This window comes from Hyla sarda, chromosome 6, assembly GCF_029499605.1.
Source record: "Hyla sarda isolate aHylSar1 chromosome 6, aHylSar1.hap1, whole genome shotgun sequence".
Lineage (NCBI taxonomy): Eukaryota > Metazoa > Chordata > Amphibia > Anura > Hylidae > Hyla > Hyla sarda.
This window is the reverse complement of record NC_079194.1, coordinates 233,958,970-233,975,762: the sequence shown is the minus strand read 5'-3', so window position 1 is coordinate 233,975,762 and position 16,793 is coordinate 233,958,970. Positions and strand designations below refer to the sequence as shown.

The 16,793-nt window shown below is 47.2% G+C and overlaps 1 long non-coding RNA gene across 1 annotated transcript in view; it reads left to right on the top strand.

The window, feature by feature from the left end:
• The first annotated feature begins 7,611 nt into the window (after positions 1 to 7,611).
• LOC130277709 (uncharacterized) overlaps positions 7,612 to 16,793 on the top strand; it is a 103,884-nt gene continuing 94,702 nt past the window's right edge. Inside the window, exon 1 of the long non-coding RNA XR_008845542.1 lies at positions 7,612 to 8,103. This is a non-coding gene — a long non-coding RNA (uncharacterized LOC130277709). The remainder of the gene's footprint in view (positions 8,104 to 16,793) is intronic.

Sequence of the window (16,793 nt, the reverse complement as noted above, 5' to 3'; positions counted from 1 at the left end):
CCCCGTCTCGGAAGCCTGGCGGTTTCCAAAACTGCAGACACAGCTATGCATAGAATGCAGCTGCTACAGGGAAATCCTTTCAATAGGGGATAGGTTGTTTTTTCCAGAATACCCCTTTAAGGACAAAAGGCGTTCCTGTACGCCCTTGTCCCGCTCCCCTTCTATGACGCGGGATCAGGAGCTGAGCTCGCATCAGAGCAGGGTAATCCAAGCGGTGATTGCGCTGATGTCCGGCATTAACCCCTTAGAAGCCGCAATCAAAGTTGATTGCGGCATCTAAAATGTATAAAACAAAAACATCCCGACAGGTCAGTGGAGCTGGTTGGGACCACCAAGGAAAAATGCGGTGTCCCGATCAGCTGAGGGGATAGCGGGAGGGCCCTTACCTGTTTGTTGCCTGATAGCTGCTCTGATGCTCCAGGAAGCCTTAGCAGGCTGGAGCAATGAAACACTGATAACATTGATCAATGTTATGCTATGACACAGCATTGAACAGCGTATGCAATTTGAAGATTACATTTTATAGCCCCTTATGGTAACTAAAAAAGAGTGTAAAAAAAACAAACAAATATGTAAACAAAAACAAACATAAACATATGTAGTACGAAAGTGCAAAACTGAAAAAAAAATAAAAAATAAAACAGATGTCCTGAAGGGGTTGAGGAGTGCACAAAGACACAATATTCTAAAAATGTAAATAAAAAAACATTTTGCGATCCTCCCCCCCCCCCCCCCAAAAAAAAAAAAAAGCAAACAAAAAAAGATGCTATACTCCCTGTATGGCTTTTTTTAGGGCCCAAAATGCTGCAGCTAGGACACAATAGGGAATTTTAAAAAAAAGTCCCACGTAGCATTTTTTTCTTTCAGTGTTTTTGTTCATTTTTAGGCTATGGGGCAGATTTCCAAAATTGCAGTATCTTGAGGGTATGCCATTTTTTTTCCAGGAAATTGTGCCCCTTTTTCCTCCCATAGACCTATAAATGTGTATTTCAATTTGGCATTTTTTTTCTGTCTACAATGTATCAAATTTATCTTTAACTACTTAAAGGGGTACTCCGGTGAAAACCTTTTTTCTTTTAAATCAACTGGTGGCAGAAATTTAAACATATTTGTAAATTACTTCTATTAAAAAATCTTAATCCTTCCAGTACTTCTTTGCTGCTAAATGCTACAGAGGAAATTCCTTTCTTTTTGGAACACTGATGACATCACGAGCACAGTGCTCTCTGCTGACGCCTCTGTCCATTTTCACAGCCATGCATACCAGATGTATGCTAAGGGCAGCATGGTGGCTCAGTGGTTAGGACTGCTGCCTTGCAGCGCTGGGTACTTGGGTTCAAATCCCACTAAGGACAACAATAAATAAAGCGTTATTATTATTATAATAACCTCAGCAGAGAGAACTGTGCTCGTGATGTCATCAGAGAGCATTCCAAAAAGAAAAGAATTTCCTCTGTAGTATTCAGCAGCTAAAAAGTACAGGAAGGATTAAGATTTTTTAATAGAAGTAATTTATAAATATGTTTAACTTTCTGCCACCAGTTGATTTAAAAGAAAAAAGGTTTTCACCGGAGTACCCCTTTAAGGACTGAGGGTGTAGTCCGTGGGAATTTCGTTCCCCGCCACTAGCTGGTTGTGACCCCCCCCCCATGTCGACGATCGCTGCAAATCGCTGATCAATTCAGATCGGCAATTTGCTGCAAAATAGGAATGATCAGAGATGTCAGAAACATCCCCGATCATCCTGAAGGATAGGGGCGAGGTGGCAGTGGTGTCACCTCCTCCTATCCCCTGCCATTGGTCAGTTAGGACTAACCGACCAATGGCAGTTGGGGGCGAGGGGCAGTTAAAGCGGGGAGAAGATGGAGGCGGGTACCAGAGTCCACGAGGAGGAGGCGGTGGTGGGACTGGCGATTGTGGCGGGCAGCAGTTAGGAGGCGGCGGCGGAGGCAGCGGTGGAGGCAACAGTGAAGATCAGTGGTAAGTGATCTTCACTGCTGCCTTCTAAGAGTTGCCAGACTACAACTCCCATCAGGCCCAGACTGCCAAAGGCTGTCTGGGCATGCTGGGAGTTGTAGCTTTGCAAGATCTGGAGGGCCACAGTTTGGAGACCTCTATACAGTGGTGCCCAAGCTGTAGCCTTCCAGATGTTGCAAAACTACAACTCCAAGCATGCCTTGACTGCCCAGGCATGCTGGGAGTTGTAGTTCGGCAACATCTGGCCCCTTGCTGTGAACCCCCACCCCTGTGAGTGTACTCTAAAAACACTACACTACACCTACACAAAACACTACATATACATATACCCCTACACATTTACCCCCCCACCCCCCACCCCCAATAACAAAACAACAACTTCCAGTGTTGTCAAACAGACATTGACTGTCCAGGCATGCTGGGGGTTTTGCAACAGCTGAAGGCACCCTGTTTGGGAAACACTGTTTGGGTACAATTTTTGGTATTGGAGGCAAGTCTAATTCTTGCATCCGGGTCTGTCCCTATGCAAATCCCTAAATTAGCCCTCAAATGCGCATGGCGCTCTCTCACTTTGGAGCCCTGTCGTATTTCAAGGCAACAGTTTAGAGCATATGGGGTATTTCTGGACTCGGGAGAAACTGTGTGAAACATTTTGGTGGGCTTTTTCTCCTTTTACCCCTTATGAAAAGGTAAAGTTTGAGTCTATTCCAGCATGTTATGGTAAAAAAAATTACATTTTTTACACTAACATGCTAGTGTTGCCTTATACTTTTCATTTTCACAAGAATTAAAAAGAAAAAAAGAGCCCCAAAATTTGTAACGCAAATACCCCATATGTGGGGTACACAAATACCCCATATGTGGATGTAAAATGCTCTGCGGGCACACAACAAGGCTCAGGAGTAGGAGCGCCATGTACATTTGAGGTGATTTGCACAAGGGTGGCTGATAGTTACAGTGGTTCTGACATAAATGGAAAAAAAAAAAAAACACCCACATGTAACCCTATTTTGGAAACTACACCCCTCACGGAACGAATAAAGGCAGAATGTCCAGCGCGAATATCAAAGAACAGGATGTTTTATTCCAATAAAAGCCACAAAGACCAGGAGAACATGACAAGGTGACGCATTCGGTCCTAAGACTGGACCTTAGTCATACACTAACATACAGTGAGTACAAACCTTATATAGGTGGCCCGTCAAGCAACAACCAATAATCCGGCCACGGCAGAATTGGGTCCTCCTCCTCTTTCGTGACGCGGTGGTGACATGTAAAGCCCGGAAAAAGAAGAGGAAAAGGCAAGAAAAAAGACGAGGAAAAGGAATAGGGGGAAAAAAGAGAGGGAGGAAGGAAAAAGGAAAAGAGAAAAGGAAGAAAGTAAGAGTAAAGGACAGTCACCCTCACGTGAGGGTAACATTCTTAGACAATATAAAAATATACATTTTTATGAAATATAACCACAATATTATAAAAAAGAAAATTATAAAACACATAATCATTCTCTAAGAAAACTCCCCTGGCAACCAGAGGGAAAAAAATGAAAGGAATGAACTATAAGTATGGTTTCATAGGGAAAAACTGTACTCACTATAGATAAAGTGAACAGTAAATTGTCTTATAATCACATATTTCCCATTGAAGGGAAAGAAAATAATAGTGTATATATCATTTAAAGTAAACCACTCTCTCAAAAGAGAGAAGAGACTGCATCCTATGAAACCATAATATAGATACTCATATAGAATCAGCACGTACCCAATGAAATTCAAAAACTGAAACCTGCGGAGGGGGGGGGGGGGGAGTTTGAACAGAATAGCCACAGACATCATTGTTAATGGAAACAGAAAGAATAGTTACAATAACAATATGATAGGGGGATAATTACCAATATTGAAGCAAAATATTGAATACCTATGCTGTTGGGTTGCAGGCAGGTCACAAAATGAGACAAAAATAGGGATAGAACTATACAGGAATAATCCAATATGACTAATAATGAAGAATAGTATCCATCCTTTTGTTGAGACCCCGAGGGACGTGGCTGTCCAATCTCAGAATCCAATAGACTTCTCAGTCCAGGAGTTTGAGCTTGACATTGCCACCCCAATCGGTGGGCTGACACGTTCTAATCCCTGTAACATAAGAGATGAAGTATTGCCTGCATGTACCTCAGCTATGTGTCTAGACACCATAGATATATGCCTCGAATTAAAATGGGGTATATCCGAAAAGTGCTTTCGGATGCGTACCTTAAGAGGAGTCGAGGTGCACCCCACATATTGGAGTTGACAGTCTCTACAGGTGAGGACATAAACAAGGTACAATGTTTATAGCATAGCATAGCATTGATCAGTGTTATCTGTGCTCGATTGCTCCAGCCTGAGGAGATCAGACAGTGAGGAGGCTGGTAAGGACCCTCCCGCCATCCTGTAAGCTGATTGGGATGCCGCGGTTTCACCTCAGTGATTTCAATCAGCCCGACTGAGCTACCGGGAATGCTTTTTTTTTCTTCATTTTTTTCAACTTTGATCACCGCGTCTAAGGGGTTAATTACGGTCATCACCGCGATCGGTGATGTCTGGCATTAGACACAGGTTTCGGCCGTTGATAGCCATCGGGACCACCCCACTATGATGCAGAGTCAGCCGTGACCCCACGTGCCCGGTCCTGAAGTGGTTAATAGTATGGTTAATAGTAGCTATGGCCAGTGTCAATGCATGTCTTTTACGGCCCACCGGATCAACATATTGCAGAACGAGGCTTCACCTCAACAATGCCATGGTGACACCTTCACGGTTGCACCATTTCGGATTAAACTTCTGCCACTTGCCACCAGGTCCTCCTACTCATCCAGGTCCTCCTCCTTGAACATCTTGCATTCCCCTACTGGGAAGAGTGTAGCTTACCCTCCTCCCTCCTTTTATTGATGCATTGGTGCATCTGCTAAGCCTGGGCAAGAAAAGCCACACAGCAGAGAAGTTGCTGCCCTGTCTAAAACAGTTAAGTCATTCTTATGCTTGAAAACATGGCATCTTAACCTACAGGGCCAGAATGGTCTTCTTCAACACCTCCTTAGTTGCGACGCTCCAACATGGTGGAATTTAACTCAACATTACACATGCTGGACCACGTGAACCAGCAATGCAAATCAGTGACATAGTTTCTTATGCAGCAGACAGACAATTAGTGTAGCCTGTGTAACTTTCAGCTGAGGCATTATTAGCTAATCAGAGACACTTTTTGTGTGCTCAGGCTTTTGAAGAGGCAACAAGATTTGCCAGCAAGGACAACAGCGGAATTAGTGACATAATGCTGCTGATATTCCTTTTAGAGCAAACTCTCATGGTAATGATTGAGTAAGTAGAGATGGAAGAAAGTTCACCTCTGGCTGGCAGCAGTTTGGATGTTCTTCTCCAGAAGACTTGCATGAGGAGGATAAGGAAGTTTGACCAGAGAAGGAGTATTTGGAGATGTAATCTATCGAAGCAATAGAAAACATGGAACTCTCACCAGTCCACCACTGTCTGCTGTCCACTGTCTGCCACAACTTTCAAAAGTTCACCATTGACTTCTGTCTGCTGGCTACTACAGTCTCACCAGTCATCCACTACCTGCTGTCCTTTCCGCTTTACTACAACTCCCACCAGTGCAACCAGTGCAACCTGTTATCAGCTAGTCCGCAAAAATGAACAATTTTTTTCTGCTTTTCATGTAAAAGCTATGTATTCTTCACTATTTTGTGGTCACCAATCCTGTGGCAACTCCCAACAGAATTTGCCAAAATCTCTCAAAAAATATATAATTGCGTCTTTTAATACAGTGACCTCCCCGACCTACGATGGCCCCGACATATGATCAAATCTACATACGATGGCCTCTCAGAGGCCATCGCATGTCGATGTCAGCATCAACATACGATGCTTTTTTATCTCGGGGCCATCGCATTAAGTGCTATCCGGCAGCGCAAAATGCTTAAGCTGCTGTCGGATAGCAGCTTAATGTTCCCCGTGTGGTGCGGTGAGTATTGCTTACCCCTCCACGATGCTCCGGGGTGCCCTCCGGGTCCAGCGCTGGTCCTCCGGTGTCTTCTCGGCCCTCTCCGGTGAGGTCACTACGCTGTTGCGCACTCCGTCCCGTCATCCAATAGGAACGGCGTACGCAGTGGCGTAATGACGTTGCTACGCAGGCCCAGTAAGGCCTTGCGGAAGACAGCGGAGGACTGAAGAAGACAGCGGAGGACCGGAGAAGACCAGGAGAGCCCAACGGAGGCCCGGGGTCACCATCGGGAGCGGCAGGGACAGCATCGGGAGCGGCGGGGACATCATTGGGAGCGTCAGGACGCGGTCCGGAGCGGCGGGGACAGGTGAGTACAGCTTCCTATACTTAACATTGCACGAATTCCTCAACATACAATGGATTCGACAAACGATGGCTCGTATGTTGAGGGACCACTGTACCTCCATGTGTATTTTAACACTGGCAGGCATCAGCTAATAAACAGGATACTTTATGCAGCTTTTAGTGTTTAAAACAACACACATAATCGGCTAGCACAGTTTTTTTTAACAAGTTGTTGGTTACCATAGGTACTGCATGTGGCCATAACTTTGACATTAACTTAGCCCTTAAACCCCCTTTAAACTATTTGAATACATTCCTATATGATAATAATTGTTATAGTCAGAACTGTATGGGACTTCTTTTAATGATATCTATATAAATAGCATACCTATTTGTGGTAATGGTGAATGTGATGACGATGTGTACTGTAAGCGGTGTTGTCACGGTTCGGCTGGCAGGAGGTGAATCCTCTGTGCCAGAGAGGGATTGGCGTGGACCGTGCTAGTGGACCGGTTCTAAGTTACTACTGGTATTCACCAGAGCCCGCAGCAAAGCGGGATGGTCTTGCAGCGGCGGTAGTAACCAGGTCGTATCCACTAGCAACGGCTCAACCTCTCTGACTGCTGAAGATAGGCGCGGTACAAGGGAGTAGACAAGAGCAAGGTCGGACGTAGCAGAAGGTCGGGGCAGGCAGCAAGGATCGTAGTCAGGGGCAACGGCAGGAGGTCTGGAACACAGGCTAGGAACACACTAGGAAACGCTTTCACTGGCACAATGGCAACAAGATCCGGCGAGGGAGTGCAGGGGAAGTGAGGTATACATAGGGAGTGCACAGGAGAACACACTAATTAGAACCACTGCGCCAATCAGTGGCGCAGTGGCCCTTTAAATCGCAGAGACCCGGCGCGCGCGCGCCCTAGGGAGCGAGGCCGCGCGCGCCGGGACAGGACCGACGGAGAGCGAGTCATGTACGGGAGCCGGGGTGCGCATCGCGAGCGGGCGCCACCCGCATCGCGAATCGCATCCCGGCTGGAGGCGGTATCGCAGCGCACCCGGTCAGTGGATCTGACCGGGGCGCTGCAGTAGCGAGGATGTGGCGAGCGCTCCGGGGAGGAGCGGGGACCCGGAGCGCTCGGCGTAACAGGTGTTCTGGTGAGTACAATTATTGCACACTTTTTCAAACTGCACCGATATGTACAGGCAAAAGATGTAGTTATATAATGATGTATGCTAAATAGACATGCAATATAAATTTGGGCTATTTGCATGAGTTCAGATGTACTTGCATTTTTTGCAGTTTTTTTGTTTGTTTTACGTTTGGTGCTTTTGTTGCGGGTCCTATGTCAAGTTGCTTGCTTCTTGGGGGATAAGGCTTAGGAGGAGCTGGGTGTGAGGAAGGTCCGTGAGTTACGTCGGGAGAATGCCCCCGGCCAGTGGCATCTCAACCGTTCTGTTAACTCTCACTTCGCGGTTAGTCTGGAAGTGTGGGATGGGAGTGGTGACGTCACTAATACTGCTGTGGAGGACCACACTTCTCTCCAATGTGTTTTGGAATCTATCACGCTGTTTCCTTCATCGGGGAAGGAAGTGAGAGTTAACGGAACGGTTGAGCTGCCAACGGCCGGGGCGTTCTCCCGTCATAACTCACGGACCTTCCTCACACCCAGCTACATATTTTGCCTGTAGATATCGGTACAGTTTGAAAAAGAGGGCAATAATTGAACTCACCAAAACACCGCTTACAGTACACATCGTCATCGCATTCACCATTACCACAATCAGGTATGCTATTTATATAGATATCATTAAAAGAAGTCCCATACAGTGCTGACTGTAACAATTATTATTATCTTTTCAACATATGTGTATGTTTTTACGGGATTACTTACGTTTGGTCCAGCAGCTCCATAGGGCACAATTCCGTTTCCGCAATTGTAGCGTTCTTGTCACTTCAGATTATTACATTTCTATATTACCCTATCAGTTTTATACAGGGCTTTAGCTCTCTTAGGCAGTGTTATACATGTGTTTTGAAGCGTATTCCATTGCCAGTTCGCTGAGAACCTGTTTGCCATGAATTGGCTGAGTGGGCCATCAATCCTGAAATGAATATGTCAGTGAGGGAGAGCCGGGCCCCATGCTGGAGATCACAGCTGTTGGATCAGCCTCTTATCCCTTATCCAGTCGATAGGGTATATGTTTTTCATAACTGGAATTCCCCTTTAATCAGTGTATAAATAAAAATATCTGTTCAATATTCTTATATATATATATATATATATATATATATATATATATATATATATATGTCTTAATTCTTTACAATCTTCAAAAATATCCAAACCTTAGGCCCTCGGTATATCCTCCGCTTTTGGACGAGCTCTGGGGAAAGGTTGGAATGAACAGACGCATATTTTATTTATTTATTTAATTATTTATTTATTTATATAGCGCCTACAGTTTCCGCAGCGCTTACAATTATGGGGTACAAACAAAGACAAGTATCAGACATAATATTACACAATAACTATTCAAACAAGAGGTGTGGGGATATATTGAGGATATGTTGGGGATATGTTGGGGATATGTTGAGGCCAATTAGAGACTGTTATAGGCCTGTCTGAAGAGATGTGTTTTTAGGCTGTGTTTGAAACTATGGATGTTGTTGTTGAGTCTGAGGGATTGAGGGATAGCATTCCAGAGAACCGGTGCAGCACGAGTGAAGTCTTGGAGACAGGAGTGAGAAGTTCGGATTATAGAAGATGTTAGTGTGAGGTCATTAGCAGATCGGAGAGAACGTGTAGGATGGTAGACGGAGATGAGAGAGGAGATGTGGGGAGGTGCAGCATTGTGAAGAGCTTTGTGTGTGAGACTGAGGATGTTGTACTGTATTCTGGACTGAATTGGTAACCAGTGTAGTGACTGGCACAGGGAGGAGGCGTCGGTGTAGTGGCTGGAGAGGAAGATGAGTCTGGCTGCGGCATTAAAAATGGACTGGAGAGGAGAGAGTTTGGAGAAAGGAAGGCCTATTAGTACAGAGTTACAGTAGTCAAGGCGGGAGTGAATCAAAGCATATGGCAGGTGCTCTTGTCATAACTGGCACTCTTGCATTTTTTTATTCCAACCTTCCCCAAAAGCAGCTGGACACTGGGCTGATCTTGTTGATCCTATAGAAACAACGATTAGTTGTGTCAAGGTCTTGTCACGATGCCGGCTGGCAGGAGGTGGATCCTCTGTGCCAGAGAGGGATTGGCGTGGACCGTGCTAGTGGACCGGTTCTAAGTCACTACTGGTATTCACCAGAGCCCGCCGCAAAGCGGGATGGTCTTGCTGCGGCGGTAGTGACCAGGTCGTATCCACTAGCAACGGCTCAAGCTCTCTGACTGCTGAAGATAGGCGCGGTACAAGGGAGTAGACAGAAGCAAGGTCGGACGTAGCAGAAGGTCGGGGCAGGCAGCAAGGATCGTAGTCAGGGGCAACAGCAGGGGGTCTGGAACACAGGCTAGGAACACACAAGGGAACGCTTTCACTGGCACAATGGCAACAAGATCCGGCGAGGGAGTGCAGGGGAAGTGAGGTATACATAGGGAGTGCACAGGTGAACACACTGATTAGAACCACTGCGCCAATCAGCGGCGCAGTGGCCCTTTAAATCGCAGAGACCCGGCGCGCGCGCGCCCTAGGGAGCGGGGCCGCGCGCGCCGGGACAGGACCGACGGAGAGCGAGTCAGGTACGGGAGCCGGGGTGCGCATCGCGAGCGGGCGCCACCCGCATCGCGAATCGCATCCCGGCTGGAGGCGGTATCGCAGCGCACCCGGTCAGTGGATCTGACCGGGGCGCTGCGGGAGCGAGAGTATAGCGAGCGCTCCGGGGAGGAGCGGGAACCCGGAGCGCTCGGCGTAACAGTACCCCCCCCTTGGGTCTCCCCCTCTTCTTGGAGCCTGAGAACCTGAGGACCAGATTTTTATCTAGGATATTGTCCTCAGGTTCCCAGGATCTCTCTTCAGGACCACAGCCCTCCCAGTCAACCAAAAAGAAGGTTTTTCCTCTGACCTTTTTGGAGGCCAATATCTCCTTAACGGGAAAGATGTCTGAAGAACCGGAGACAGGAGTGGGAGAGATAAGTTTAGGAGAGAAACGGTTGATGATGAGTGGTTTAAGAAGAGAAACGTGAAAGGCATTAGGAATACGAAGAGAAGGAGGGAGAAGAAGTTTATAAGAGACAGGATTAATCTGGCACAAAATTTTGAAAGGACCAAGATAGCGTGGTCCCAATTTGTAGCTGGGAACACGGAAGCGGACATATTTAGCGGAGAGCCATACCTTGTCTCCGGGAGAAAAAATGGGGGGAGCTCTTCTTTTCTTATCAGCAAACTTCTTCATGCGTGATGAAGCCTGTAAGAGAGAATTTTGGGTCTCTTTCCATATGGTGGAAAGATCACGAGATATTTCATCCACAGCGGGTACACCAGAGGGCAAGGGAGTAGGGAGGGGGGGAAGAGGGTGACGGCCGTACACCACGAAAAATGGGGATTTGGAAGAAGATTCAGAAACTCTGAAGTTATACGAGAATTCGGCCCATGGTAGAAGATCTGCCCAGTCATCCTGGCGGGAGGAAACAAAATGCCGTAAATAATCACCCAGGACCTGGTTAATTCTTTCTACTTGCCCATTGGATTGAGGATGATAAGCAGAAGAAAAGTTTAATTTAATCTTGAGTTGTTTACAGAGAGCCCTCCAGAATTTAGACACAAATTGGACGCCTCTATCCGAGACGATCTGCGTGGGCAACCCGTGAAGACGAAAAATGTGTACAAAAAATTGTTTTGCCAACTGAGGCGCAGAAGGAAGACCAGGAAGAGGGATGAAATGTGCCATCTTGGAGAATCGATCAACGACCACCCAAACAACAGTGTTGCCACGGGATGAGGGTAAGTCTGTAATAAAGTCCATACCAATCAGAGACCAAGGCTGTTCGGGAACAGGCCGAGGATGAAGAAGACCAGCGGGCTTCTGGCGAGGAGTCTTATCCCGGGCACAGACAGTGCAGGCTCGCACAAAATCCACAACATCCGTCTCCAGAGTCGGCCACCAATAGAAACGAGAGATGAGTTGCACGGATTTCTTGATGCCCACATGACCTGCGAGATGGGAGGAGTGACCCCATTTGAGGATTCCGAGGCGTTGGCGTGGGGAGACGAAGGTCTTCCCTGGAGGAGTTTGCCTGATGGAGGCTGGAGAAGTGGAGATCAGGCAGTCAGGAGGAATGATGTGTTGCGGAGAGAGCTCTACTTCCGAGGCATCCGAGGAACGAGAGAGAGCATCGGCCCTGATGTTCTTATCGGCAGGCCGAAAGTGAATTTCAAAATTAAATCGGGCAAAGAACAGAGACCACCTGGCCTGGCGAGGATTCAGCCGTTGGGCAGACTGGAGATAGGAGAGGTTCTTGTGATCGGTGTAAATAATAACTGGAAATCTTGATCCCTCCAGCAGATGCCTCCATTCCTCAAGTGCTAATTTAATGGCTAGTAGCTCTCGATCCCTGATGGAGTAGTTCCTCTCCGCCGGAGAGAAGGTCTTAGAAAAAAAACCACAAGTAACAGCATGCCCGGAAGAATTTTTTTGTAGAAGGACCGCTCCAGCTCCTACTGAGGAGGCATCAACCTCCAATAGGAAGGGTTTAGATGGGTCAGGTCTGGAGAGCACGGGAGCTGAAGAAAAGGCAGACTTGAGCTGTTTAAAGGCGTCTTCCGCTTGAGGAGGCCATGACTTAGGATTGGCATTCTTTTTGGTTAAAGCCCCGATAGGAGCCACAATGGTGGAAAAATGTGGAATAAATTGTCTGTAATAATTGGCGAACCCCAAAAAACGTTGGATAGCACGGAGTCCGGAGGGGCGTGGCCAATCTAAGACGGCAGAGAGTTTGTCTGGATCCATTTGTAGTCCCTGGCCAGAGACCAAGTATCCTAGGAAAGGAAGAGATTGACATTCAAACAGACATTTCTCCATTTTGGCATAAAGTTGATTGTCACGAAGTCTCTGAAGAACCATGCGGACATGCTGGCGGTGTTCTTCTAGGTTGGCAGAAAAAATCAGGATATCGTCCAGATACACAACAACACAGGAATATAAGAGATCACGAAAAATTTCATTAACAAAGTCTTGGAAGACGGCAGGGGCGTTGCACAGGCCAAAGGGCATGACCAGATACTCAAAGTGTCCATCTCTAGTGTTAAATGCCGTTTTCCATTCATCCCCCTCTCTGATGCGGATGAGATTATAAGCACCTCTTAAGTCCAGTTTGGTAAAGATGTGGGCACCTTGGAGGCGATCAAAGAGTTCAGAGATGAGAGGTAGAGGGTAGCGGTTCTTTACCGTGATTTTATTAAGACCGCTGTAGTCAATGCAAGGACGTAGGGAGCCATCTTTTTTGGACACAAAGAAAAATCCGGCTCCGGCAGGAGAGGAGGATTTGCGGATAAAGCCCTTTTTTAAATTTTCCTGGATGTACTCAGACATAGCAAGAGTCTCTGGGGCAGAGAGAGGATAAATTCTGCCCCGGGGTGGAGTAGTGCCCGGGAGGAGGTCAATAGGACAGTCATAAGGCCTGTGAGGAGGTAGAGTCTCAGCTTGTTTTTTGCAAAAAACATCCGCAAAGTCCATGTAGGCCTTAGGGAGACCGGTTACAGGGGGAACCACAGGGTCACGGCAAGGAGTACTGGTAACCGGTTTAAGGCAGTCCTTGAAACAAGAGGGACCCCAACTCTTGATCTCCCCTGTGGACCAATCCAGGGTTGGGGAATGGTGTTGAAGCCAGGGTAGTCCAAGGAGAATTTCGGAAGTGCAATTGGAGAGGACCAAAAACTCAATTTTTTCGTGGTGAGGTCCGATGCACATTAGGAGGGGTTCCGTGCGGTAACGCACGGCACAGTCCAATCTTTCATTGTTAACGCAATTGATGTAGAGAGGTCTGGCGAGACTGGTCACTGGGATGTTGAACCTGTTGATGAGAGAGTCCAAAATAAAGTTTCCTGCAGATCCGGAGTCCAAGAAGGCCCTAGTGGAGAAGGAGAAGGTAGAGGCAGATATCCGCACAGGCACAGTAAGACGTGGAGAAGCAGAGTTGACATCAAGGACTGTCTCACCTTTGTGCGGAGTCAGCGTACGTCTTTCCAGGCGGGGAGGACGGATAGGACAATCCTTCAGGAAGTGTTCGGTACCGGCACAGTACAGGCAGAGATTCTCCATGCGGCGTCGTGTCCTCTCTTGAGGTGTCAGGCGAGACCGGTCAACTTGCATAGCCTCCACGGCGGAAGGCACAGGAACGGATTGCAGAGGACCAGAGGAGAGAGGAGCCGGGGAGAAAAAACGCCTCGTGCGAACAAAGTCCATATCCTGGCGGAGCTCCTGATGCCTTTCGGAAAAACGCATGTCAATGCGAGTGGCTAGATGAATGAGTTCATGTAGGTTAGCAGGAATTTCTCGTGCGGCCAGAACATCTTTAATGTTGCTGGATAGGCCTTTTTTAAAGGTCGCGCAGAGGGCCTCATTATTCCAGGAAAGTTCTGAAGCAAGAGTACGGAATTGCACGGCGTACTCGCCAACGGAAGAATTACCCTGGACCAGGTTCAGCAGGGCAGTCTCAGCAGAAGAGGCTCGGGCAGGTTCCTCAAAGACACTTCGAATTTCCGAGAAGAAGGAGTGTACAGAGGCAGTGACGGGGTCATTGCGGTCCCAGAGCGGTGTGGCCCATGACAGAGCTTTTCCAGACAGAAGGCTGACTACGAAAGCCACCTTAGACCTTTCAGTAGGAAACTGGTCCGACATCATCTCCAAGTGCAGGGAACATTGTGAAAGAAAGCCACGGCAAAACTTAGAGTCCCCATCAAATTTATCCGGCAAGGATAGTCGTAGGCCTGAGGCGGCCACTCGCTGCGGAGGAGGTGCAGGAGCTGGCGGAGGAGATGATTGCTGAAGCTGTGGTAGTAGCTGCTGTAGCATCACGGTCAGTTGAGACAGCTGGTGGCCTTGTTGCGCTATCTGTTGTGACTGCTGGGCGACCACCGTGGTGAGGTCGGCGACAACTGGCAGAGGAACTTCAGCGGGATCCATGGCCGGATCTACTGTCACGATGCCGGCTGGCAGGAGGTGGATCCTCTGTGCCAGAGAGGGATTGGCGTGGACCGTGCTAGTGGACCGGTTCTAAGTCACTACTGGTATTCACCAGAGCCCGCCGCAAAGCGGGATGGTCTTGCTGCGGCGGTAGTGACCAGGTCGTATCCACTAGCAACGGCTCAACCTCTCTGACTGCTGAAGATAGGCGCGGTACAAGGGAGTAGACAGAAGCAAGGTCGGACGTAGCAGAAGGTCGGGGCAGGCAGCAAGGATCGTAGTCAGGGGCAACGGCAGGAGGTCTGGAACACAGGCTAGGAACACACAAGGGAACGCTTTCACTGGCACAATGGCAACAAGATCCGGCGAGGGAGTGCAGGGGAAGTGAGGTATACATAGGGAGTGCACAGGTGAACACACTGATTAGAACCACTGCGCCAATCAGCGGCGCAGTGGCCCTTTAAATCGCAGAGACCCGGCGCGCGCGCGCCCTAGGGAGCGGGGCCGCGCGCGCCGGGACAGGACCGACGGAGAGCGAGTCAGGTACGGGAGCCGGGGTGCGCATCGCGAGCGGGTGCCACCCGCATCGCGAATCGCATCCCGGCTGGAGGCAGTATCGCAGCGCACCCGGTCAGTGGATCTGACCGGGGCGCTGCGGGAGCGAGAGTGTAGCGAGCGCTCCGGGGAGGAGCGGGAACCCGGAGCGCTCGGCGTAACAGGTCTTCTTTGGTGTTGTGCCTACAGCGCAACACAACCAGGTGAGCAGTTTTATTTCTCCTAACTTGATCGCACACAAGTTCTTCCTGAAGTAACGGCACTTAAAGCGCCATTCATTTTCTTTCCCCCTTTTACTAAGTTCTTCTTTACTATCTTGAAGATTTTTTTTTCTTTTGCCATTAGTAAATAATAAAAAAAAAACTAAAATCTTCAGGGGGAACTAGGCAAGCTAAATAGCTTGATTTCAGACAGTTATTATACATTGTAAAAAATTTGAGATTTGTGCAGCTGCTGCTGATGTATTAAATGATGATGTATAGACACATTTTGTATTTACTTTTCGGCTATAAATACTAGATATATACAGGTTTGCAGCCCCAGAATGTAAACAGCAGTGTTCTATTTTACTGATAGAAATATGTATTAAAAATGGTAAAACACACAGTATATAAGACAGTTTCCAGTAGAACTTTTCATTAGAGCCATTTTGAAGTGTTTGCATTAAAAATAATTGTAGGAACCTTAAAAGCATCGATCCTTTAATGAGCACTTATAATATTTAAGTGGATTTTGGATGACGTCTCCCATTGTGGAGCTTCTCATTAGCATCTCCTCATTCGTCAAGAACATTTTTTTATGAATATAAAGCTCAAGATCTCATTATCTACAGAGAACACAGAGTCCCAAAGTCTAGATCATTACCAGACATGCAAGAAGTGGCTTAGTGCTCATCAATGAAAATGTTTTTACTTCTAATAGGCCCCCAGATATCCCAGTACTCAGAGCTCTTTGAAATTAAAGTATGAAAAGTTTAGCCACTGTCACAAAAGTCAGGCCTCAAATATATCTGGGATTCATATCACATGAATTCTGAACATGGTTTTACACAATGGAAATATGAATACCACCATGGTTGTAAATGCACACTTTTCTATAAAAAGTATAGCATGCTCTATTGCATGCCATATTTCGCACCAAGTTCTCGCCTAAAATCACTGAATGTAGTTTTCACAGAGGAAAACTCCATCTGTAAAATTTAACCTCACCCAGTATGATTTCATGAATTTACGTCAGGATGAGAAAAAAAAAAACTTTAAAGGAAAATTGACAGATGAATCAACCCTACTAACTTGAATATACAGGTGGTTAGTGTGGGGAGTAAAACACTATGGCCCTCATTTATTATTGCAAACCCGACATATTTTGTCGGGTTGTGCGCCAGATTCTGGCACATTGCGCCAGAAATTCTGTCTGCATCAGAATTTGCGCCAGAATGGAAAAAACCCGACTAACTCTCCATTTTACTATGAAAACCCAAAAAATGGGCATGGCTGCTGGGAAAAGGAGGCGTGGTCACAAAAAAGAGGCAATATTTTCACAAAAACCCAACATATTTACTGAGGTTTCCACATAAAATGTGGTGGATTTCAGAAAACCCTACAGATCAGAGCATGTGTTAAAAAAAGCAAAATGTAGAGAAAGTGAAAAATGTAGGGAAACCTTAGTAAATACCGTGGGAAAAAAATCGTAGGGAATTAACCCCTTAAGGACAATGGACGTACTCCTACGCCCCCGTTTCCGAGTCCTTAAGGACCGAGGACGTAGGAGTACGTCCTGTCCATTCCCGGCCCCCCGCCGCTAG